The sequence below is a fragment of the Aulonocara sp. 'chitande type north' Nkhata Bay genome, linkage group LG3 (assembly GCF_057382095.1).
Source record: "Aulonocara sp. 'chitande type north' Nkhata Bay isolate Kocher_YH1m ecotype deep benthic linkage group LG3, A_spYH_male_GT1.1, whole genome shotgun sequence".
Lineage (NCBI taxonomy): Eukaryota > Metazoa > Chordata > Actinopteri > Cichliformes > Cichlidae > Aulonocara > Aulonocara sp. 'chitande type north' Nkhata Bay.
In genome coordinates, this window is record NC_141346.1 from 32,334,844 (window position 1) to 32,362,394 (window position 27,551).

Consider the following 27,551-nt stretch of genomic DNA (forward strand, 5'->3'; position numbering starts at 1 on the left):
TCAAAAGAATATCTCACCTGAACAGATGACAGCAGCATCCTGACCATGTTCACATCTGTTTGATCCAAATCCACTGTGTTGACACTCAGTTAGAGAACTTTCATTTCCTGAACAGGTCACATTGTCAAGCCAGATCTGTCCAGTTCCTGCACCAAAGTGAGCTGATTGAGGAACTTCCAGTGCCGACCCACAGTTTAACTGTCTGCAAACCACCTGAGCATCATTTAAGCCCCAGCCATCATCACAGACTGTTCCCCAGCTGTTATTGTGGTAAACTTCAACTCTTCCAGAACATCGAGTTGATCCAGATCCAGTTAATCTGATCCGACCTTTTAATAAAAAAGACATAAAACAAATTATATTTTATTATACATGCCTTAAAGAAAACAAAGATACATATCACACAAAAACACATTAACGTGCAATATGTTCAATGTCAAAAAGTGATGTCACCTGAACAGATGACACCAGCATCAGAATAATGTCCATTGTAGTAGTTTCCCCATCCAAAGTTTGGACACTCCGTTAGAGAACTCTCGTTTCCTGAACAGCTCACACCACTGAGCCAAATCTGTCCAGTTCCTGCACCAGAGTGAGCTGATCGAGGAGCTTGTAGTGCAGACCCACAGTTTATCTGTCTACAAACCACCTGAGCATCATTTAGGTCCCAGTTATAATCAGAGACTGTTCCCCAGATGTTATTGCGAAAGATTTCAACTCTCCCAGAACATCGGCTCGATCCAAATCCAGCTAACCTGATCAGATCTAGAAGGGAAAGAACATGAAAAACATTTAAATACAGCCTTACCTCAAAAAAGACTATCTTGCAATATCATGTTGATCCAGCAGTTTTCACACCTGAACAGATGACAGCAGCATCCTGACCATGTTCACATCTGTTTGATCCAAATCCACTGTGTTGACACTCAGTTAGAGAACTTTCACTTCCTGAACAGGTCACATCACCGAGCCAAATCTGTCCAGTTCCTGCACCAAAGTGAGCTGATTGAGGAACTTCCAGTGCCGACCCACAGTCTAGCTGTCTGCAAACCGACTCAGCATCATTTAAGTCCCAGCCATCATCACAGACTGTTCCCCAGCTGTTATTGTGATAAACTTCAACTCTGCCAGAACATCGAGTCGATCCAGATCCAGTTAATCTGATCACACCTTTTATGTAAAAGACATAACACAAACTACATTTCAATACATATCTTAAAGAAAATACAGATGCATAACACTCAAAAATACATTAACATGCAGTTTTTTCATATCAAAAAGTGTTATCACCTGAACAGATGACACCAACATCATATGAATGTAAACTGTAGTAGTCGTTGTAGTACTTTCCCCATCCAGAGTGTTGACATTCAGTTACAGAACTTTCATTTCCTGAACAGCTCACACCACTGAGCCAGACCTGTCCAGTTCCTGCACCAAATTTAGATGATGGAGTAGCTTCTAGTGCAGTCCCACAGTTTAACTGTCTGCAAACCACCTCAGCATCATTTAAGTCCCAGCTATAATCAGAGACTGTTCCCCAGACGTTATCATGATAAACTTCAACTCTGCCAGAGCATCGAGATGATCCAGAACCAGCTAATCTAATCAGATCTAAAAGGGAAAGAACATGAAAAACATTTTAATACACCCTTACATCAAAAAATACTATCTTGCAATATTACCTTTATCAAGCAGTTTTCACACCTGAACAGATGACAGCAGCATCCTGACCATGTTCACATCTGTTTGATCCAAATCCACTGTGTTGACACTCAGCTAAAGAACTTTCACTTCCTGAACAGGTCACATGATCAAGCCAGATCTGTCCAGTTCCTGCACCAAAGTGAGCTGATTGAGGAACTTCCAGTGCCGAACCACAGTTTAACTGTCTGCAAACCACCTGAGCATCATTTAAGCCCCAGCCATCATCACAGACTGTTCCCCAGCTGTTACTGTGATAAACTTCAACTCTCCCAGAACATCGAGTTGATCCAGATCCAGTTAAAATGATGGACACAGCTGAAAACAAAACACAGAGATGATATGAAGCGGACCAAAAATAGAATTCTTTCAGTTTCCAGCCACAGATTCCAAGTTATAGCAGAACGGTAAACTGAAAGGTGTAATACTGTCAGTCCACACAGCTTGAACCCTAACAAAACAGTCTATAAAAAGTCAAATGGATTCACTCCTGATCTACAAAGACATTCAGCTCCAAAATTTGTATTATGACAGAGTTTGTGAGGACTGCGGAACATCCACATTAAGAAAGTTGAAGCAGGAGACTTTGTTTGAATTGTTTCAATTACAAGACCTGAAAAGAACTAAGAAAACTTCAAGTTGCAGACTTTATCAAATCTTCAGGGGTATGGTCTCCCTTAAACACACACACACTTACACGCACATACAGATGTCAGGGTGACTTTCCCTCTCTGAAATTATCTTCCATGTCCTGCTCATAAATGTTCATTTGAAACTATTAAAATGTTCCTTTAAGGTATTTAAATGAAATCTCTAATCTTATAAGTTATTTGAAAAGTAATGTATAGCTCTCTGGATCTGAGCTGCGTTTAAAGAGAAAGATGCAAACATTTTACCACTCAAATATTCTACAGTGTGGTTCTTGCACAGATGACTTTAACTGTTCACACTGAATTTCATTATGAAACACACTAATAAGTGGAAGATAGAAGTCTAAAAAAAAGGTTATTTTTACAGTGATTAACATTCATCTGATGATCAAAAGAATTTCTCACCTGAACAGATGACAGCAGCATCCTGACCATGTTCACATGTGTTTGATCCAAATCCACTGTGTTGACAGTCAGTTAGAGAACTTTCATTTCCTGAACAGGTGACATTGTCAAGCCAGATCTGTCCAGTTCCTGCACCAAAGTGAGCTGATTGAGGAACTTCCAGTGCCGACCCACAGTTTAACTGTCTGCAAACCACCCCAGCATCATTTAAGTCCCAGCCATCATCACAGACCGTTCCCCAGCTGTTACTGTGATAAACCTCAACTCTCCCAGAACATCGAGTTGATCCAGATCCAGTTAATCTGATTGGACCTTTTAATGAAAAACACGTGACACAAACGATGTTTTAATATATGTCCCTTAAAGAAAACAAAGATACATATCACACAAAAATACATTAACATGCAGTATGTTCCATGTCAAAAAGTGATGTCACCTGAACAGATGACACCAGCATCATAATAATGTCTATAGTAGTAGTAGTAGTTGTAGTAGGAGTTTCCCCATCCAGAGTGTTGACATTCAGTTAGAGAACTTTCATTTCCTGAACAGCTCACACCACTGAGCCAAATCTGTCCAGTTCCTGCACCAAAGTAAGCTGTTCGAGGAGCTTGTAGTGCAGACCCACAGTTTAACTGTCTGCAAACCACCTCAGCATCATTTAGGTCCCAGTTATAATCAGAGACTGTTCCCCAGACGTTATCATGATAAACTTCAACTCTGCCAGAGCATCGAGATGATCCAGAACCGGCCAACCTGATCAGATCTAAAAGGCAAAGAACATGAAAAACATTTAAATACAGCCTTACCTCAAAAAAGATTATCTTGCAATATCATGTTGATCCAGCAGTTTTCACACCTGAACAGATGACAGCAGCATCCTGACCATGTTCACATGTGTTTGATCCAAATCCACTGTGCTGACACTCAGTTAGAGAACTTTCATTTCCTGAACAGGTCACATCACCGAGCCAAATCTGTCCAGTTCCTGCACCAAAGTGAGCTGATTGAGGAACTTCCAGTGCCGTCCCACAGTTTAACTGTCTGCAAACCACCTCAGCATCATTTAAGTCCCAGCCATCATCACAGACTGTTCCCCAGCTGTTACTGTGATAAACTTCAACCCTACCAGAACATCGAGTCGATCCAGATCCAGTTAATCTGATCACACCTTTTATGTAAAAGACATAACACAAACTATATTCCAATACATATCTTAAAGAAAATACAGATGCATAACACTCAAAACATGCAGTTTTTTTTCATATCAAAAAGTGTTATCACCTGAACACATGACACCAACATCATCAGAATGTAAACTGTAGTAGTAGTAGTTGTAGTACTTTCCCCATCCAGTGTGTTGACATTCAGTTACAGAACTTTCATTTCCTGAACAGCTCACACCACTGAGCCAGACCTGTCCAGTTCCTGGACCAAATTTAGATGATGGAGTAGCTTCTAGTGCAGTCCCACAGTTTAACTGTCTGCAAACCACCTCAGCATCATTTAAGTCCCAGCTATAATCAGAGACTGTTCCCCAGACGTTATCATGATAAACTTCAACTCTGCCAGAGCATCGAGATGATCCAGAACCAGCTAATCTAATCAGATCTAAAAGGGAAATAACATGAAAAACATTATAATAAATCCTTACATCAAAAAAGACTTAATGGAAGACACAAATGAACGGACTAACTGACAGTTTTCTCACCTGAACAGATGACAGCAGCATCCTGACCATGTTCACATCTGTTTGATCCAAATCCACTGTGTTGACACTCAGTTAGAGAACTTTCATTTCCTGAACAGGTCACATTGTCAAGCCAGATCTGTCCAGTTCCTGCACCAAAGTGAGCGGATTGAGGAACTTCCAGTGCCGACCCACAGTTTAACTGTCTGCAAACCACCTGAGCATCATTTAAGTCCCAGCCATCATCACAGACTGTTCCCCAGCTGTTATTGTGATAAACTTCAACTCTTCCAGAACATCGGCTCGATCCAGATCCAGTTAAAATGATGGACACAGCTGAAAACAAAACACAGAGAAGATATGAAGAGGACCAAACCAAGACTACTTTTAGTTTCCAGCAATAGATTGGCGTGGTCTGCAGCGCCGCGCATGGGAGTCAGACGCACCTGAGCGGCACCCGCAGTCACGCCTCGCCGCCTTAAAGTCTGTGCTCTCTCTGCTGTTGTGTTGTCGGGCTGTGAGCTGAAAAGCTACAGCCGGCTGTATGCGTACAACAACCGTGTGTGAAAAGCGGTCGATAAAGAGATGCTGAAAAGCGTGTTCATGGAAACATCGTCGGGTCTGCTGTGATACTATATGTATACAATAAGACTTATGGTCCCGAAACTCTGCAAATCGGGGCTGTATGAAGTCACTTTCATCTTCACGCAGGACTGTCAGCTGTCATCTGTGAGGCGTGAGCGGTGTTTGTGTTTAACATAGTTCACGGTGGAGAACACCTAACGATATTATAAGGATCAGAAGATCCATAATTGGGCTACCTGGGGTCGAAAGTCTCGATAAATGCACAGCATTTCGGCGGGTATACCAGCTTCCGCGACTGTGACGCTTATTTTGAGCGATGAAAAAAATAATAAGATATAATTTTATTTTTATATTTCAAAATCACAATAATCCCCAATTTAGAACTACAAGTTAAAAAAAAGAACTAAACACAAATAAAATACACTTCAGCTAAATACTTCTAATTTATTTTCCCAAACCACCCGGAGCCGCAAAATAAAGACTAAAGAGCCGCATGCGGCTCCGGAGCCACGGGTTGCTGACTGCTGGCCTAACCGTAGCCCTTAACCAAAACCTAACCATAACCTCATTGTAACCCTGACACTAAAACCACATGTTGAGCATCAAGAATGCCTTTAAAAGCCTTCTAATTTTGAGGACCGGTTTGTGTGTCCTCACAACTGACTATTGGTTCTCACAAGTGTAGTAGAATGAAGATGTTGGTGCTCACAAAGATAGCTAGACAGGAACACACACACGCAGATGTCAGGCTGACTTTCCCTCTCTGACAATATCTTCCATATCCCGCTCATAAATGTTCATTTGAAACTATTAAAATGTTCCTTTAAGGTATTTAAATGAAATCTCTAATCTTATAAGTTATTTGAAAAGTAATGTATAGCTCTCTGGATCTGAGCTGCGTTTAAAGAGAAAGATGCAAACATTTTACCACTCAAATATTCTACAGTGTGGTTCTTGCACAGATGACTTTAACTGTTCACACTGAATTTCATTATGAAACACACTAATAAGTGGAAGATAGAAGTCTAAAAGAAAGTTATTTTTACAGTGATTAACATTCATCTGATGATCAAAAGAATATCTCACCTGAACAGATGACAGCAGCATCCTGACCATGTTCACATCCATTTGATCCAAATCCGCTGTGTTGACAGTCAGTTAGAGAACTTTCATTTCCTGAACAGGTCACATTGTCAAGCCAAATCTGTCCAGTTCCTGCACCAAAGTGAGCTGATTGAGGAACTTCCAGTGCCGACCCACAGTTTAACTGTCTGCAAACCACCTGAGCATCATTTAAGTCCCAGCCATCATCACAGACTGTTCCCCAGCTGTTACTGTGATAAACCTCAACTCTCCCAGAACATTGACTTGATCCAGATCCAGTTAATCTGATTGGACCTTTTAATGAAAAACACGTGACACAAACGATGTTTTAATATATGTCCCTTAAAGAAAACAAAGATACATATCACACAAAAATACATTAACATGCAGTATGTTCCATGTCAAAAAGTGATGTCACCTGAACAGATGACACCAGCATCATAATAATGTCTATAGTAGTAGTAGTAGTTGTAGTAGGAGTTTCCCCATCCTGAGTGTTGACATTCAGTTAGAGAACTTTCATTTCCTGAACAGCTCACACCACTGAGCCAGACCTGTCCAGTTCCTGCACCAAAGTAAGCTGTTCGAGGAGCTTGTAGTGCAGACCCACAGTTTAACTGTCTGCAAACCACCTCAGCATCATTTAGGTCCCAGTTATAATCAGAGACAGTTCCCCAGACGTCATTGTGAAAGATTTCAACTCTGCCAGAACATCGGCTCGATCCAGAACCGGCTAACCTGATCAGATCTAAAAGGCAAAGAACATGAAAAACATTTAAATACAGCCTTACCTCAAAAATGACTATCTTGCAATATCATGTTGATCCAGCAGTTTTCACACCTGAACAGATGACAGCAGCATCCTGACCATGTTCACATCTGTTTGGTCCAAATCCACTGTTCTGACACTCAGTTAGAGAACTTTCATTTCCTGAACAGGTCACATCACCGAGCCAAATCTGTCCAGTTCCTGCACCAAAGTGAGCGGATTGAGGAACTTCCAGTGCCGACCCACAGTTTATCTGTCTGCAAACCACCTCAGCATCATTTAAGTCCCAGCCATCATCACAGACTGTTCCCCAGCTGTTACTGTGATAAACTTCAACCCTACCAGAACATCGAGTCGATCCAGATCCAGTTAATCTGATCACACCTTTTATGTAAAAGACATAACACAAACTACATTTCAATACATATCTTAAAGAAAATACAGATGCATAACACTCAAAAATACATTAACATCCAGTTTTTTCATATCAAAAAGTGTTATCACCTGAACAGATGACACCAACATCATATGAATGTAAACTGTTGTAGTAGTTGTAGTACTTTCCCCATCCAGAGTGTTGACATTTAGTTACAGAACTTTCATTTCCTGAACAGCTCACACCACTGAGCCAGACCTGTCCAGTTCCTGCACCAAATTTAGATGATGGAGAAGCTTCTAGTGCAGACCCACAGTTTATCTCTCTGCAAACCACCTCAGCATCATTTAAGTCCCAGCTATTATCAAAAACTGTTCCCCAGACATTATCATGATAAACTTCAACTCTGCCAGAGCATCGAGATGATCCAGAACCAGCTAATCTAATCAGATCTAAAAGGGAAAGAACATGAAAAACATTATAATAAATCCTTACATCAAAAAAGACTTAATGGAAGACACAAATGAATAATAATAATAATGGATTGGATTTATATAGCGCTTTTCAAGGCACCCAAAGCACTTTACAATGCCTCTATTCAATCACTCCCGCATTCACCCACTGGTGGAGGCAAGCTACAGACTAACTAACAGTTTTCTCACCTGAACAGATGACAGCAGCATCCTGACCATGTTCACATGTGTTTGATCCAAATCCACTGTGTTGACACTCAGTTAGAGAACTTTCATTTCCTGAACAGGTCACATTGTCAAGCCAGATCTGTCCAGTTCCTGCACCAAAGTGAGCTGATTGAGGAACTTCCAGTGCCGACCCACAGTTTAACTGTCTGCAAACCACCTGAGCATCATTTAAGTCCCAGCCATCATCACAGACTGTTCCCCAGCTGTTATTGTGATAAACTTCAACCCTACCAGAACATCGAGTCGATCCAGATCCAGTTAAAATGATGGACACAGCTGAAAACAAAACACAGAGATGATATGAAGGGGACCAAACAAAGAATACTTTAAGTTTCCAGCCATAGATTCCAAGTTATAGCAGAACGGTAAACTGAAAGGTGTAATACTGTCAATCCACACAGCTTGAACCCTAATAAAACAGTCTATAAAAAGTCAAATGGATTCACTCCTGACCTACAAAGACATTCAGCTCCAAAATTTGTATTACGACAGAGTTTGTGAGGACTGCAGAACATCCACATTAAGAAAGTTGAAGCAGGAGACTTTGTTTGAATTGTTTCAATTACAAGACCTGAAAAGAACTAAGAAAACTTCAAGTTGCAGACTTTATCAAATCTTTCAGGGGTATGGTCTCCCTTAAACACACACACACACTTACACGCACATACAGATGTCAGGCTGACTTTCCCTCTCTGAAATTATCTTCCATGTCCATCCATCCATCCATCTTCATCCGCTTATCCGAGGTCGGGTCGCGGGGGTAGCAGCCTAAGCAAAGAGGTCCAGACCTCCCTCTCCCCAGCCACCTCCTCCAGCTTGTCCGGGGGAATACCAAGGCGTTCCCAGGCCAGCCGAGAGATATAATCTCTCCAGCGTGTCCTGGGTCTGCCCCGGGGCCTCCTCCCGGTGGGACATGCCTGGAACACCTCGCCCAGGAGGCGCCCAGGGGGCATCCTTGCCAGATGCCCGAACCACCTCAGCTGGCTCCTTTCGATGTGGAGCAGCAGCTGCTCTACTCTAAGCCCCTCCCGGATGGCCGAACTTCTCACCCTATCTCTAAGGGAGAGGCCAGCCACCCTTCGGAGGAAGCTCATTTCCGCCGCTTGTATCCGCGATCTCGTTCTTTCGGTCACTACCCACAGCTCGTGGCCATAGGTGAGGGTAGGGACGTAGATCGACCGGTAAATTGAGAGCTTCGCTTTTACACTCAGCTCCCTCTTCACCACGACTGACCGGTGCAGTGTCCGCATTACTGCAGCCGCAGCCCCAATCCGTCTGTCGATCTCCAGCTCCCTTCTCCCATCACTCGCGAACAAGACCCCGAGATACTTGAACTCCTCCACTTGGGGCAGGAACTCATCCCCGACCCGGAGTGGGCACTCCACCCTTTTCCGGCTGAGAACCATGGCCTCAGATTTGGAGGTGCTGATCCTCATTCCCACTGCGTTACACTCGGCTGCGAACCGCTCCAGTGCGAGCTGGAGGCCCTCACCCGATGAAGCCAACAGAACCACATCATCCGCAAAAATCAGAGATGAGATTCTGAGGCCACCAAAGCGAAAGCCCTCCGCCACTTGGCTGCGCCTAGAAATCCTGTCCATAAAAATTATGAACAGAACCGGAGACAAAGGGCAGCCCTGGCGGAGCCCATCACCCACCGGGAACGAGTCCGACTTATTGCCGGCAATGCGAACCAAGCTCTTGCAACGGTTGTATAGGGATTGAATGGCCCGTAGCAATGGGCCAGACACCCCATACTCGCGCAACACCTCCCACAGGACGCCCCGAGGGACACGGTCGAATGCCTTCTCCAGGTCCACAAAACACATGTAGACTGGTTGGGCAAACTCCCATGCACCCTCAAGTATCCTCGAGAGGACAAAGAGCTGGTCCAGTGTTCCGCGACCAGGACGAAAACCGCATTGTTCCTCCTGTATCCGAGGTTCGACTAGCGGACGAACCCTCCTCTCCAGCACCCTGGCATAGACTTTCCCGGGGAGGCTGAGGAGTGTGATCCCCCTGTAGTTGGAACACACCCTCCGGTCCCCCTTCTTGAAGATGGGGACCACCACCCCGGTCTGCCAGTCCACAGGTACTGCCCCTGATCTCCACGCAACATTGCAGAGACGTGTCAACCAAGACAGCCCTACAACGTCCAGAGCCTTCAGGAACTCGGGGCGGACCTCATCGACACCAGGGGCTCTGCCACCAAGGAGTTGTTTAACTGCCTCAGTGACCTCGCCCCCGGAAATTGGTGGGTCACACCCCTCATCCATGTCCCGCTCATAAATGTTCATTTGAAACTATTAAAATGCTCCTTTAAGGTATTTAAAATGAAATCTCTAATCTTATAAGTTATTTGAAAAGTAATGTATAGCTCTCTGGATCTGAGCTGCGTTTAAAGAGAAAGATGCAAACATTTTACCACTCAAATATTCTACAGTGTGGTTCTTGCACAGATGACTTTAACTGTTCACACTGAATTTCATTATAAAACACACTAATAAGTGGAAGATAGAAGTCTAAAAGAAAGTTATTTTTACAGTGATTAACATTCATCTGATGATCAAAAGAATATCTCACCTGAACAGATGACAGCAGCATCCTGACCATGTTCACATCCATTTGATCCAAATCCACTGTGTTGACAGTCAGTTAGAGAACTTTCATTTCCTGAACAGGTCACATTGTCAAGCCAAATCTGTCCAGTTCCTGCACCAAAGTGAGCTGATTGAGGAACTTCCAGTGCCGAACCACAGTTTAACTGTCTGCAAACCACCCCAGCATCATTTAAGTCCCAGCCATCATCACAGACTGTTCCCCAGCTGTTACTGTGATAAACTTCAACTCTCCCAGAACATTGACTTGATCCAGATCCAGTTAATCTGATTGGACCTTTTAATGAAAAACACGTGACACAAAATATGTTTTAATATATGTAGGTTAAAGAAAACATCTTCTGTGTCACACAAAAATACATTAACATGCAGTATGTTCCATGTCAAAAACTGATGTCACCTGAACAGATGACACCAGCATCATAATAATGTCTATAGTAGTTGTAGTCGTAGTAGTAGTAGTAGTAGTAGTTGTAGTAGGAGGTTCCCCATCCAGAGTGTTGACATTCAGTTAGAGAACTTTCATTTCCTGAACAGCTCACACCACTGAGCCAGACCTGTCCAGTTCCTGCACCAAAGTAAGCTGTTCGAGGAGCTTGTAGTGCAGACCCACAGTTTAACTGTCTGCAAACCACCTCAGCATCATTTAGGTCCCAGTTATAATCAGAGACTGTTCCCCAGACGTTATTGTGAAAGATTTCAACTCTGCCAGAACATCGAGATGATCCAGAACCAGCTAATCTAATCAAATCTAAAAGGGAAAGAACATGAAAAACATTTTAATACACCCTTACATCAAAAAATACTATCTTGCAATATTACCTTTATCCAGCAGTTTTCACACCTGAACAGATGACAGCAGCATCCTGACCATGTTCACATCTGTTTGATCCAAATCCACTGTGCTGACACTCAGTTAGAGAACTTTCATTTCCTGAACAGCTCACATCACCGAGCCAAATCTGTCCAGCTCCTGCACCAAAATGAGCTGATCGAGGAACTTCCAGTGCCGTCCCACAGTTGATCTGTCTGCAAACCACCTCAGCATCATTTAAGTCCCAGCCATCATCACAGACTGTTCCCCAGCTGTTACTGCGATAAACTTCAACTCTGCCAGAACATCGAGTCGATCCAGAGCCAGTTAATCTGATCACACCTTTTATGTAAAAGACATAACACAAACTACATTTCAATACATATCTTAAAGAAAATACAGATGCATAACACTCAAAACATGCAGTTTTTTTCATATCAAAAAGTGTTATCACCTGAACACATGACACCAACATCATCAGAATGTAAACTGTTGTAGTAGTTGTAGTACTTTCCCCATCCAGAGTGTTGACATTTAGTTACAGAACTTTCATTTCCTGAACAGCTCACACCACTGAGCCAGACCTGTCCAGTTCCTGGACCAAATTTAGATGATGGAGTAGCTTCTAGTGCAGACCCACAGTTTATCTCTCTGCAAATCACCTCAGCATCATTTAAGTCCCAGTTATTATCAGAAACTGTTCCCCAGACATTATCATGATAAACTTCAACTCTGCCAGAACATCGAGATGATCCAGAACCAGCTAATCTAATCAGATCTAAAAGGGAAAGAACATGCAAAAATATTATAATAAATTCTTACATCAAAAAAGACTTAATGGAAGACACAAATGAACAGACTAACTGACAGTTTTCTCACCTGAACAGATGACAGCAGCATCCTGACCATGTTCACATCTGTTTGATCCAAATCCACTGTGTTGACACTCAGTTAGAGAACTTTCATTTCCTGAACAGGTGACATTGTCAAGCCAAATCTGTCCAGTTCCTGCACCAAAGTGAGCTGATTGAGGAACTTCCAGTGCCGACCCACAGTTTAACTGTCTGCAAACCACCTGAGCATCATTTAAGTCCCAGCCATCATCACAGACTGTTCCCCAGCTGTTACTGTGATAAACTTCAACTCTTCCAGAACATCGAGTCGATCCAGATCCAGTTAAAATGATGGACACAGCTGAAAACAAAACACAGAGATGATATGAAGGGGACCAAAAATAGAATTCTTTCAGTTTCCAGCCACAGATTCCAAGTTATAGCAGAACGGTAAACTGAAAGGTGTAATACTGTCAGTCCACACAGCTTGAACCCTAATAAAACAGTCTATAAAAAGTCCAATGGATTCACTCCTGACCTACAAAGACATTCAGCTCCAAAATTTGTATTATGACAGAGTTTGTGAGGACTGCAGAACATCCACATTAAGAAAGTTGAAGCAGGAGACTTTGTTTGGATTGCTTCAATTACAAGACCTGAAAAGAACTAAGAAAACTTCAAGTTGCAGACTTTATCAAATCTTTCAGGGGTATGGTCTCCCTTAACCCTTTAGAGCCGATCGGAGCGGACACGCTCTGTTTTGCGTAACTATTTTTAAATCCCAGTAGCACTGCAACCACGTAAGCTAGCGCAAAAAATTTTTTTGCATATGAAACCGGAGGAATTGTACTTACATCTTATGCCATCAGCTTGTCCTAGGTCACGGTTTCCTTCCACATAAAGCTTTGCAAAAACTGCATAAAAAGCGCTTGCAGGAACAAAAACATAATATTCCAGAAACACGCTTTGCCAATCCGATCAGCTGTTCATAACACTTCCTACGTTGGAATAGACGTCAGCGCGAACTTTTGCATTTCCGCCATTACCTGCCCGAAACCGGAAGTGATGTCATTTTCGCGGAAATGTAGTCTTTTTTATGATCAGGGCCTCAGGGCATATACTGGTCTTTTTAAAAGTTATCTTTGACTTTATGCCTTTCTGTGTCGTTTCTGGGATGCTTAGGACTCATATTGCACTGCTGGAAATAGTTTATTTTGATGCATATGCTGCTTTTTTGCAAATTTGCAGTATAATATTTATTTTTGTTTTTCCTGCAGTGTATAAAAATTGGTGTATTTCAAAAATAAAACTATGAAGACACTCAAAATAAATTTCCTGTGGTGGGAAACTATTTTGTGCAACTTTTTTGTATTTACAGTTTTGAGGGATAAGCCTCTTAAATTTCTCTAACTACAAATATATGTTAAAAAAGCAAAAATGATTTTCAATTTTTTTGTAGTTTATTGCACTTTTTTGCAATTTATGTAATTACTATGCACTTAATGAATACATATTATTAAAATCTGGGCTATAATGGTTGTATTGATGTATAGCAACTTGAAATGCTCCCAAAAATGGCTCCACAGCATGTAAAAATATAATATAAGCTCTGGCGGACTTGGTTCTATGGTAGGTCTTAAAGGGTTAAACACACACACACTTACACGCACATACAGATGTCAGGCTGACTTTCCCTCTCTGAAATTATCTTCCATGTCCTGCTCATAAATGTTCATTTGAAACTATTAAAATGCTCCTTTAAGGTATTTAAAATGAAATCTCTAATCTTATAAGTTATTTGAAAAGTAATGTATAGCTCTCTGGATCTGAGCTGCGTTTAAAGAGAAAAATGCAAACATTTTACCACTCAAATATTCTACAGTGTGGTTCTTGCACAGATGACTTTAACTGTTCACACTGAATTTCATTATGAAACACACTAATAAGTGGAAGATAGAAGTCTAAAAGAAAGTTATTTTTACAGTGATTAACATTCATCTGATGATCAAAAGAATATCTCACCTGAACAGATGACAGCAGCATCCTGACCATGTTCACATCTATTTGATCCAAATCCACTGTGTTGACACTCAGTTAGAGAACTTTCATTTCCTGAACAACTCACATCACCGAGCCAAATCTGTCCAGTTCCTGCACCAAAGTGAGCTGATTGAGGAACTTCCAGTGCCGACCCACAGTTTAACTGTCTGCAAACCACCCCAGCATCATTTAAGTCCCAGCCATCATCACAGACTGTTCCCCAGCTGTTACTGTGGTAAACCTCAACTCTCCCAGAACATTGACTTGATCCAGATCCAGTTAATCTGATTGGACCTTTTAATGAAAAACACGTGACACAAACGATGTTTTAATATATGTCCCTTAAAGAAAACAAAGATACATATCACACAAAAATACATTAACATGCAGTATGTTCCATGTCAAAAAGTGATGTCACCTGAACAGATGACACCAGCATCATAATAATGTCTATAGTAGTAGTAGTAGTAGTAGTAGTAGTAGCTGTAGTAGGAGTTTCCCCATCCAGAGTGTTGACATTCAGTTAGAGAACTTTCATTTCCTGAACAGCTCACACCACTGAGCCAAATCTGTCCAGTTCCTGCACCAAAGTAAGCTGTTCGAGGAGCTTGTAGTGCAGACCCACAGTTTAACTGTCTGCAAACCACCTCAGCATCATTTAGGTCCCAGTTATAATCAGAGACTGTTCCCCAGACGTTATTGTGAAAGATTTCAACTCTGCCAGAACATCGGCTCGATCCAGAACCGGCTAACCTGATCAGATCTAAAACGCAAAGAACATGAAAAACATTTAAATACAGCCTTACCTCAAAAGTAACTATCTTGCAATATCATGTTGATCCAGCAGTTTTCACACCTGAACAGATGACAGCAGCATCCTGACCATGTTCACATCTGTTTGATCCAAATCCACTGTGCTGACACTCAGTTAGAGAACTTTCATTTCCTGAACAGCTCACATCACCGAGCCAAATCTGTCCAGTTCCTGCACCAAAGTGAGCTGATTGAGGAACTTCCAGTGCCGACCCACAGTTTATCTGTCTGCAAACCACCTCAGCATCATTTAAGTCCCAGCCATCATCACAGACTGTTCCCCAGCTGTTACTGTGATAAACTTCAACCCTACCAGAACATCGAGTCGATCCAGATCCAGTTAATCTGATCACACCTTTTATGTAAAAGACATAACACAAACTATATTTCAATACATATCTTAAAGAAAATACAGATGCATAACACTCAAAAATACATTAACATGCAGTTTTTTTCATATCAAAAAGTGTTATCACCTGAACACATGACACCAACATCATCAGAATGTAAACTGTAGTAGTCGTTGTAGTACTTTCCCCATCCAGTGTGTTGACATTCAGTTACAGAACTTTCATTTCCTGAACAGCTCACACCACTGAGCCAGACCTGTCCAGTTCCTGCACCAAATTTAGATGATGGAGTAGCTTCTAGTGCAGTCCCACAGTTTAACTGTCTGCAAACCACCTCAGCATCATTTAAGTCCCAGCTATTATCAGAAACTGTTCCCCAGACATTGTCATGATAAACTTCAACTCTGCCGGAGCATCGAGATGATTCAGAACCAGCTAATCTAATCAGATCTAAAAGGGAAATAACATGAAAAACATTATAATAAATCCTTACATTACAGCTGGACGATAGAACGATAACGATATGTATCGCGATATAACTTTTTCTCGATAGAAAAATTAAACTATCGCGATAGACCTCGCCGCTCTTGTCCTCTTAAAAAATAAAAATAAAAATAACAGCCAATCCAAATTAAGTAGCGCAGAGCCGAACCAATCACAGCCGCAGCGTCACGTCACGTGACTTGTTACGTACAGCACAAGTGCCAAGCCGCACATGTGTGTTTGTTTGGGAAGCAGCCAGCGGGTAATGGAGCCAGCGGGTAATGGAAGAAATGAGTGTGCCGACTAGAAAAATCAACCGAGCGTGACCGAAGGTTACCGAAGAGAAAACAGATGATGGTTCCAATGCCGGAGAGATTGTCGAACGGAAGAGCCATAGAAGTTCCGTAGTGTGAAGGTGTTTCGGCTATTTCAAGTCTGACAAAAAACAGAGTAGCGTGCACTGTAAATTGTGCCGAAAGCAAGTCTGGAAATACAATAAACTGGTGCATGCGCTATGTCCACACGTACCCAGGTATTTTTGAAAACGCAGATTTTTCTATGCGTTTGCACCTTTCGTCCACACGTAAACAGCGTTTTTGGACACTGAAAACGAAGATTTTTAAAAACTCCGTTTTTTCATTTATGTGTGGACTAGAAAAATGGAGAAAACGCAGCGTCAAAGGTGTGCGCATTTTTTGACATCACACTGTGCGCCACGTTATTGTTTCGGTGAAATGAATTTCTACAATACTGTTACTGTTAATTCTACTCTCTGCAGTGTTTAAATGCTTACATATACACACAGTTACTGTCCGTCCACACATACGACTCGGTTCTGCTTCTATGCCCCAGCTTTGTTTACTTTTTCCCACCGAGGCTTCTAGACTTCTGATTGGCCAACATTTCTGCACGGTTAGGAATCTAGCTCCACCTGCTGCTTTGGCATGTTCATAGCAGCGTTTTCCTTCATTTCTGCCTTTATGTGTGGACAGGATTATTTTTTAAAACGAAAACGGAAAATCTCCGTTTTCAAAAATACCCGTGTACGTGTGGACGTAGCCTCAGTCTCTGACTGGAAGCGCTAATTTGTCATTCGGCTTTTGTCAGATTAAAGTAACTAATAAAACTGTTTGAAAAGCTAAGCTATACAACAAGGAGAGATTGAGAATTTCCTTTTAGTTCTCAGTTTATTTGATATTGACAAAAGTTAGTCAGTTTTGTCTGTTCTTCTGTAAAACAAACTAAGATTTATTTTTAGAATTAATATTTTGTTTCTAAGTGGAATTGACAATTTAGTCTGTTTCATTTGTTCTATTTTGAAACTTAAACACTTTAGCGGCTGCCTTTTGTGTAGTTTGCAATATTTGCCTTTATTTATCTGAAAAAGTCTCATGTTCCTTAAGTACATCTACCCTGTTGAACTTATTATGGGAAATAAATATTTAAATAAAAACAAGCTGCTGATTATTTCACATTTTACTTGTGAGCAACGGCACATTTAAATCTTACAAATATAGTTATTTGGATTATATCGTGATAGATATCGTTATCGCCTGAAATGAAAAAAACATATCGTGATATGGAAAAATCTTATATCGCCCAGCTCTACCTTACATAAAAAAAGACTTAATGGAAGACACAAATGAATTGAATAGCTGACAGTTTTCTCACCTGAACAGATGACAGCAGCATCCTGACCATGTTCACATGTGTTTGATCCAAATCCACTGTGTTGACACTCAGTTAGAGAACTTTCATTTCCTGAACAGCTCACATTATCAAGCCAGATCTGTCCAGTTCCTGCACCAAAGTGAGCTGATTGAGGAACGTCCCGTGCCGACCCACAGTTTAACTGTCTGCAAACCACCTGAGCATCATTTAAGTCCCAGCCATCATCACAGACTGTTCCCCAGCTGTTATTGTGATAAACTTCAACTCTTCCAGAACATCGAGTCGATCCAGATCCAGTTAAAATGATGGACACAGCTGAAAACAAAACACAGAGATGATATGAAGGGGACCAAAAATAGAATACTTTCAGTTTCCAGCCATAGATTCCAAGTTATAGCAGAACGGTAAACTCAAAGGTGTAATACTGTCAGTCCACACAGCTTTAACACTAATAAAACAGTCTATAAAAAGTCCAATGGATTCACTCCTGACCTACAAAGACATTCAGCTCCCAAATTTGTATTATGACAGAGTTTGTGAGGACTGCAGAACATCCACATTAAGAAAGTTGAAGCAGGAGACTTTGTTTGAATTGTTTCAATTACAAGACCTGAAAAGAACTAAGAAAACTTCAAGTTGCAGACTTTATCAAATCTTTCAGGGGTATGGTCTCCCTTAAACACACACACACACTTACACGCACATACAGATGTCAGGCTGACTTTCCCTCTCTGAAATTATCTTCCATGTCCCGCTCATAAATGTTCATTTGAAACTATTAAAATGTTCCTTTAAGGTATTTAAAATGAAATCTCTAATCTTATAAGTTATTTGAAAAGTAATGTATAGCTCTCTGGATCTGAGCTGCGTTTAAAGAGAAAGATGCAAACATTTTACCACTCAAATATTCTACAGTGTGGTTCTTGCACAGATGACTTTAACTGTTCACACTGAATTTCATTATGAAACACACTAATAAGTGGAAGATAGAAGTCTAAAAGAAAGTTATTTTTACAGTGATTAACATTCATCTGATGATCAAAAGAATATCTCACCTGAACAGATGACAGCAGCATCCTGACCATGTTCACATCTGTTTGATCCAAATCCGCTGTGTTGACACTCAGTTAGAGAACTTTCATTTCCTGAACAGGTCACATTACCGAGCCAAATCTGTCCAGTTCCTGCACCAAAGTGAGCTGATTGAGGAACTTCCAGTGCCGACCCACAGTTTAACTGTCTGCAAACCACCCCAGCATCATTTAAGTCCCAGCCATCATCACAGACTGTTCCCCAGCTGTTACTGTGATAAACTTCAACTCTCCCAGAACATTGACTTGATCCAGATCCAGTTAATCTGATTGGACCTTTTAATGAAAAACACGTGACACAAAATATGTTTTAATATATGTCCCTTAAAGAAAACATCTTCTGTGTCACACAAAAATACATTAACATGCAGTATGTTCCATGTCAAAAAGTGATGTCACCTGAACAGATGACACCAGCATCATAATAATGTCTATAGTTGTAGTAGTAGTTGTAGTAGGAGTTTCCCCATCCTGAGTGTTGACATTCAGTTAGAGAACTTTCATTTCCTGAACAGCTCACACCACTGAGCCAAATCTGTCCAGTTCCTGCACCAAAGTAAGCTGTTCGAGGAGCTTGTAGTGCAGACCCACAGTTTAACTGTCTGCAAACCACCTCAGCATCATTTAGGTCCCAGTTATAATCAGAGACTGTTCCCCAGACGTTATTGTGAAAGATTTCAACTCTGCCAGAACATCGGCTCGATCCAGAACCGGCTAACCTGATCAGATCTAAAAGGCAAAGAACATGAAAAACATGTAAATACAGCCTTACCTCAAAAATGACTATCTTGCAATATCATGTTGATCCAGCAGTTTTCACACCTGAACAGATGACAGCAGCATCCTGACCATGTTCACATCTGTTTGATCCAAATGCACTGTGCTGACACTCAGTTAGAGAACTTTCATTTCCTGAACAGCTCACATCATCGAGCCAAATCTGTCCAGTTCCTGCACCAAAGTGAGCTGATTGGGGAACTTCCAGTGCCGTCCCACAGTTTATCTGTCTGCAAACCACCTGAGCATCATTTAAGTCCCAGCCATCATCACAGACTGTTCCCCAGCTGTTACTGTGATAAACTTCAACCCTACCAGAACATCGAGTCGATCCAGATCCAGTTAATCTGATCACACCTTTTATGTAAAAGACATAACACAAACTATATTTCAATACATATCTTAAAGAAAATACAGATGCATAACACTCAAAAATACATTAACATGCAGTTTTTTCATATCAAAAAGTGTTATCACCTGAACACATGACACCAACATCATCAGAATGTAAACTGTAGTAGTTGTTGTAGTACTTTCCCCATCCAGTGTGTTGACATTCAGTTACAGAACTTTCATTTCCTGAACAGCTCACACCACTGAGCCAGACCTGTCCAGTTCCTGCACCAAATTTAGATGATGGAGTAGCTTCTAGTGCAGACCCACAGTTTATCTCTCTGCAAACCACCTCAGCATCGTTTAAGTCCCAGTTATTATCAGAAACTGTTCCCCAGACATTATCATGATAAACTTCAACTCTGCCAGAGCATCGAGATGATCCAGAACCAGCTAATCTAATCAGATCTAAAAGGGAAAGAACATGAAAAACATTATAATAAATCCTTACATCAAAAAAGACTTAATGGAAGACACAAATGAAAAGACTAACTGACAGTTTTCACACCTGAACAGATGACAGCAGAATCCTGACCATGTTCACATCTGTTTGATCCAAATCCACTGTGTTGACACTCAGTTAGAGAATTTTCATTTCCTGAACAGGTCACATTATCAAGCCAGATCTGTCCAGTTCCTGCACCAAAGTGAGCTGATTGGGGAACTTCCAGTGCCGACCCACAGTTTAACTGTCTGCAAACCACCTGAGCATCATTTAAGTCCCAGCCATCATCACAGACTGTTCCCCAGCTGTTATTGTGATAAACTTCAACTCTTCCAGAACATCGAGTCGATCCAGATCCAGTTAAAATGATGGACACAGCTGAAAACAAAACACAGAGATGATATGAAGAGGACCAAACAAAGAATACTTTTAGTTTCCAGCCACAGATTCCAAGTTATAGCAGAACGGTAAACTGAAAGGTGTAATACTGTCAGTCCACACAGCTTGAACCCTAACAAAACAGTCTATAAAAAGTCAAATGGATTCACTCCTGACCTACAAAGACATTCAGCTCCCAAATTTGTATTATGACAAAGTTTGTGAGGACTGCAGAACATCCACATTACATTAAGAAAGTTGAAACAGGAGACTTTGTTTGAATTGTTTCAATTACAAGACCTGAAAAGAACTAAGAAAACTTCAAGTTGCAGACTTTATCAAATCTTTCAGGGGTATGGTCTCCCTTAAACACACACACACTTACACGCACATACAGATGTCAGGCTGACTTTCCCTCTGAAAATATCGTCCATGTCCCACTCATAAATGTTCATTTGAAACTATTAAAATGTTCCTTTAAGGTATTTAAAATTAAATCTGTCATCTTGTAAGTTATTTAAAAAGTAATGTATAGCTCTCTGGATCTGAGCTGTGTTTAAAGAGAAAGATGCAAACATTTTACCACTCAAATATTCTACAGTGTGGTTCTTGAACAGATGACTCTGACTGTTCACAATGAATTTCATTATAAAACACACTAATAAGTGGAAGACGGAAGTCTAAAAAAAAGGTTGTTTTTACAGTGTTTAACATTCATCAGATGATCAAAAGAATATCTCACCTGAACAGATGACAGCAGCATCCTGACCATGTTCACATCTGTTTGATCCAAATCCACTGTGTTGACACTCAGTTAGAGAACTTTCATTTCCTGAACAGGTCACATTGTCAAGCCAGATCTGTCCAGTTCCTGCACCAAAGTGAGCTGATTGAGGAGCTTCCAGTGCCGACCCACAGTTTAACTGTCTGCAAACCACCTGAGCATCATTTAAGTCCCAGCCATCATCACAGACTGTTCCCCAGCTGTTATTGTGATAAATTTCAACTCTCCCAGAACATTGACTTGATCCAGATCCAGTTAATCTGATTGGACCTTTTAATGAAAAACACGTGACACAAACTATGTTTTAATATATGTCCCTTAAAGAAAACAAAGATACATATCACACAAAAATACATTAACATGCAGTATGTTCCATGTCGAAAAGTGATGTCACCTGAACAGATGACACCAGCATCATAATAATGTCTATAGTAGTAGTAGTCGTAGTAGTAGTAGTAGTAGGAGTTTCCCCATCCAGAGTGTTGGCATTCAGTTAGAGAACTTTCATTTCCTGAACAGCTCACACCACTGAGCCAAATCTGTCCAGTTCCTGCACCAAAGTAAGCTGTTCGAGGAGCTTGTAGTGCAGACCCACAGTTTAACTGTCTGCAAACCACCTCAGCATCATTTAGGTCCCAGTTATAATCAGAGACTGTTCCCCAGACGTTATTGTGAAAGATTTCAACTCTGCCAGAACATCGGCTCGATCCAGAACCAGCCAACCTGATCAGATCTAAAAGGCAAAGAACATGAAAAACATTTAAATACAGCCTTACCTCAAAAATGACTATCTTGCAATATCATGTTGATCCAGCAGTTTTCACACCTGAACAGATGACAGCAGCATCCTGACCATGTTCACATCTGTTTGATCCAAATCCACTGTGCTGACACTCAGTTAGAGAACTTTCATTTCCTGAACAGCTCACATCACCGAGCCAAATCTGTCCAGTTCCTGCACCAAAGTGAGCTGATTGAGGAACTTCCAGTGCCGACCCACAGTTTATCTGTCTGCAAACCACCTGAGCATCATTTAAGTCCCAGCCATCATCACAGGCTGTTCCCCAGCTGTTACTGTGATAAACTTCAACTCTCCCAGAACATCGAGTCGATCCAGATCCAGTTAATCTGATCACACCTTTTATGTAAAAGACATAACACAAACTATATTTCAATACATATCTCAAAGAAAATACAGATGCATGACTGTAAAAAATATAAGCATGCAGATTATTCATATCAAAAAGTGTTATCACCTGAACAAATGACACCAACATCATCAGAATGTAAACTGTAGTAGTAGTTGTAGTAGTTTCCCCATCCAGTGTGTTGACATTCAGTTAGAGAACTTTCATTTCCTGAACAGCTCACACCACTGAGCCAGACCTGTCCAGTTCCTGCACCAAATTTAGATGATGGAGTAGCTTCTAGTGCAGACCCACAGTTTATCTCTCTGCAAACCACCTCAGCATCGTTTAAGTCCCAGTTATTATCAGAAACTGTTCCCCAGACATTATCATGATAAACTTCAACTCTGCCAGAGCATCGAGATGATCCAGAACCAGCTAATCTAATCAGATCTAAAACGGAAAGAACATGAAAAATGATATAGTAAATCCTTACATCAAAAAGATTTAATAGAAGACACAAATGAACAGACTAACTGACAGTTTTCTCACCTGAACAGATGACAGCAGCATCCTGACCATGTTCACATCTGTTTGATCCAAATCCACTGTGCTGACACTCAGTTAGAGAACTTTCATTTCCTGAACAGGTCACATTATCAAGCCAAATCTGTCCAGTTCCTGCACCAAAGTGAGCTGATTGAGGAACTTCCAGTGCCGACCCACAGTTTAACTGTCTGCAAACCACCTGAGCATCATTTAAGTCCCAGCCATCATCACAGACTGTTCCCCAGCTGTTATTGTGATAAACTTCAACTCTTCCAGAACATCGAGTCGATCCAGATCCAGTTAAAATGATGGACACAGCTGAAAACAAAACACAGAGATGATATGAAGAGGACCAAACATAGAATTATTTTAGTGTCCAGCCATAGATTCCAAGTTATAGCAGAACGGTAAACTGAAAGGTGTAATACTGTCAGTCCACACAGCTTGAACCCTAATAAAACAGTCTATAAAAAGTCCAATGGATTCACTCCTGACCTACAAAGACATTCAGCTTCCAAATTTGTATTATGACAAAGTTTGTGAGGACTGCAGAACATCCACATTAAGAAAGTTGAAGCAGGAGACTTTGTTTGAATTGTTTCAATTACAAGACCTGAAAAGAACTAAGAAAACTTCAAGTTGCAAACTTTATCAAATCTTTCAGGGGTATGGTGTCCCTTAAACACACACACACACACACGCAGATGTCAGGTTGACTTTCCCTCTGAAAATATCGTCCATGTCCCACTCATAAATGTTCATTTGAAACTATTAAAATGTTCCTTTAAGGTATTTAAAATGAAATCTGTCATCTTGTAAGTTATTTAAAAAGTAATGTATAGCTCTCTGGATCTGAGCCGCGTTTATAGAGAAAGATGCAAACATTTTACCACTCAAATACTCAACAGTTTGGTTATTGCACATATGACTTTGACGTTTCACACTGAATTTCATTAGAAAACACACTAATAAGTGGAAGATAGAAGTCTAAAAAAAAGGTTGTTTTTACAGTGTTTAACATTCATCTGATGATCAAAAGAATATCTCACCTGAACAGATGACAGCAGCATCCTGACCATGTTCACATGTGTTTGAACCAAATCCACTGTGTTGACACTCAGTTAGAGAACTTTCATTTCCTGAACAGGTCACATTGTCAAGCCAGATCTGTCCAGTTCCTGCACCAAAGTGAGCTGATTGAGGAACTTCCAGTGCCGACCCACAGTTTAACTGTCTGCAAACCACCTGAGCATCATTTAAGTCCCAGCCATCATCACAGACTGTTCCCCAGCTGTTATTGTGATAAACTTCAACTCTCCCAGAACATTGACTTGATCCAGATCCAGTTAATCCGATCGGACCTTTTAATGAAAAACACGTGACACAAACGATGTTTTAATATATGTCCCTTAAAGAAAACAAAGATACATATCACACAAAAATACATTAACATGCAGTATGTTCCATGTCAAAAAGTGATGTCACCTGAACAGATGACACCAGCATCATAATTATGTCTATAGTTGTAGTAGTAGTTGTAGTAGTTGTTGTAGTAGTAGGAATTTCCCCATCCAGAGTGTTGGCATTCAGTTAGAGAACTTTCATTTCCTGAACAGCTCACACCACTGAGCCAAATCTGTCCAGTTCCTGCACCAAAATAAGCTGTTCGAGGAGCTTGTAGTGCAGACCCACAGTTTAACTGTCTGCAAACCACCTCAGCATCATTTAGGTCCCAGTTATAATCAGAGACTGTTCCCCAGATGTTATTGTGAAAGATTTCAACTCTGCCAGAACATCGGCTCGATCCAGATCCAGCTAACCCTATCAGATCTAAAAGGCAAAGAACATGAAAAATACATTGTATTCTTCAAAAATGCAGTACACAAACAAAAAAGGCTTACTTGCAATTAATCTGATCACACCTTGTATGTAAAAGATATAACACAAACTATATTTCAATATACATCCCTTAAAGAAAATATAGATGCATAACAGTCAAAAACACAGTGACATGCAGTATTAGGGCTTGGTATTACAATTGATTTCTACAATTCATTCGATTCAATTTTGACTCATATAGTCAGAAATATTATAATTATCATGATCATTTATCAGTACATAACCATATTTTTATATCTATGTATAAAAATAAAGCTGACACGCATGAAACTTCGTCAGAGGTGTAAACATCACAGCAGATGTGTCATGGTACTGGGTCGCGGAACCCGTACTTTGTGTTTATTGGTGAACTGACAGTTCAGATTATTATTAGGATTTATGGTTCTCTGGTTATGGTACATCCAGTCCCTGGATTGTGGTTTCTGTTTTTTATCATCTCTGTGCTTCAGGTTCCTATGTTTCCACATCTTAGTGTCTAGTCTGCAACTTAGTACTTTGTCTGAGTTTCCTTTTTTACTTTGGTAGTCCTTGTCCCATGTTTATGGTTTCAGTTCTGCAGTTCTGTTATCCCAGCTATGATTCCCTCCTATCTCTGATACTCTGATTACACCAACCCTGTGTTTTTCCCTGCCCGCTGTCGTTCCTCAGTCATCATGTTTTGTCAGTGTCAGAGTCCTGGGTCTCCTGACCCAGCGTTTTTAGTTCTTTGTGATTTTTGTATTATTGTACTTGTGTGTGATTTATTCTAGGGTTTCTAGTTTTGATCCCTTGCCCTTCATGTCTCTCTGTGTCCCCTCTGTTCTGTGTAAGTCTGTGTCTGCATGTTTGAGTTTCCCTCTGTGTCTTTCTGTTCATCGAGTTTTTTTTAACTTTCTGAACTCATTATTTTTTAAGGAAACTAAAATTACACCGTAGCACCAAAAAAGGTTAAATTTAGAAGATAGCACACTAAGTCACGGGCTGTATTAGAAAATGTAACTGATGGTGGCATTTCTGTCTTGTTATCAAATATGTAAAAAAAAACAATCAAACATGAAACTTGATGATTTTGTAAATTGTAACAAAATGCTTTTTTTTTGCTCACCTGGCAGCTGTGCGTGACAACCTGAAAAGTGGAAAAAGACAAACCCAGTTTAGAGCAGATGTTTTGCACTTGTGAGAAAGAAAATAGGTGAAACTTAACATTAAAGTCTTTTCTTCATAATTCTTAAATTAAAATATTTTTCACAAAAAATCAAAATCCGACAAACTCCATTTAATTTTAAACTGCTACCCTGTCATATCTGATAGGAATTTGGCACCCATAGTTTTTCTCACCACCCAGCACAAAAAAATTGTACTTAATAATATATTATTTAATAACTGATTAAACTCTTGAATACTGTTGAGATTAAATTATTTGAAGTACCTCAATTCTATGCTTTGGATTAACTAAAATTCCATATAACCATATAGTGTAGTATTAAGTGGACACAGCCCTGAAAAATAAAGGCATTAGACTACATGTCCTTGGGGGGTAGATTCTCGATTGAAATCAGCCTGTATGAGAGTGGGCCCGAGTTCTTTTGCTGGTTGGATTCCGAGCTGAGATAGCTCATTGTAGTGCCTAGAGACTGTGTGGGTCAATTTTGGGTTAGTAAATTAGGCTTAAAGTTGAACCTTGCGTCTAAAACCGTGTGTTTGGGTGTGTGCAGAGTGAGACGTGCTCTACAATAGTGTGTGAGCACTACAATAGTGCGGAGCAAGAGAATTTTGTTAACAACTGCAGGTTGATGTCTGCTGGCCATAAAGTGTAAAATTGACTGTGACTGTTTAGATTAAAAGGACTTTAAGAGTCTCATATGTTGTGACCTGTCTCACAGGAAAGTGAGTTATTTTGTGTTGTCAAATAGCAGCTGCGTTGAGAAAAGAGGCGGGTTGGATTGGCATAGTAGATCTCCACAGCTGTGTGTGTGTGTGTGGAATAGAATGTGACAGGTATCATGTCACATTCTAGGAGAGGAGAAGTGTTTCTCAGAGTGGAGTGAGCCAGACTGACAGAAGGAGGAAGAGCAAACTCAGAGGGGAGGAGCTGAGTGTGAGGTGGAACCAAGGAGGAGCTAGGAGAAGCAGTCTGTGTGACTGCAGGGGAAAAGTGCCTAAAACAGAGAGTCAAGAGCAAAAAAAAAAAGGGGGGGGGGGGGTGATTATTATGAATTATGCACAAACGCTGAAGCAGAACAGGATGAATTGGAAAAATATTTAAATTAGCAACAAAGAGAAATGTGTTTCAAGAGTGTCAAATAACGAGGGATGAAATATTAAATAAATCTCTTAGTGTGTTAATACAGGTGACTACAGACCTGGATCAACCCCCTCCATGAGCACATCGGCCAGAACATAATGATAGATATAATAATTGGAACCACAACGAGGCCATGTTTTGGCTGAAAATTCACAGCTTCACCTTCATGTATATGTTATTCTGAAAAGAAGCTTCAAGGACGGTCAATCTCTCCCTGA

The 27,551-nt window shown here is 40.7% G+C and overlaps 1 pseudogene; it reads right to left on the minus strand.

The window, feature by feature from the left end:
- On the minus strand, positions 1–27,410 carry LOC147335221 (uncharacterized; annotated as a pseudogene).
- Positions 27,411–27,551: the final 141 nt, after the last annotated feature.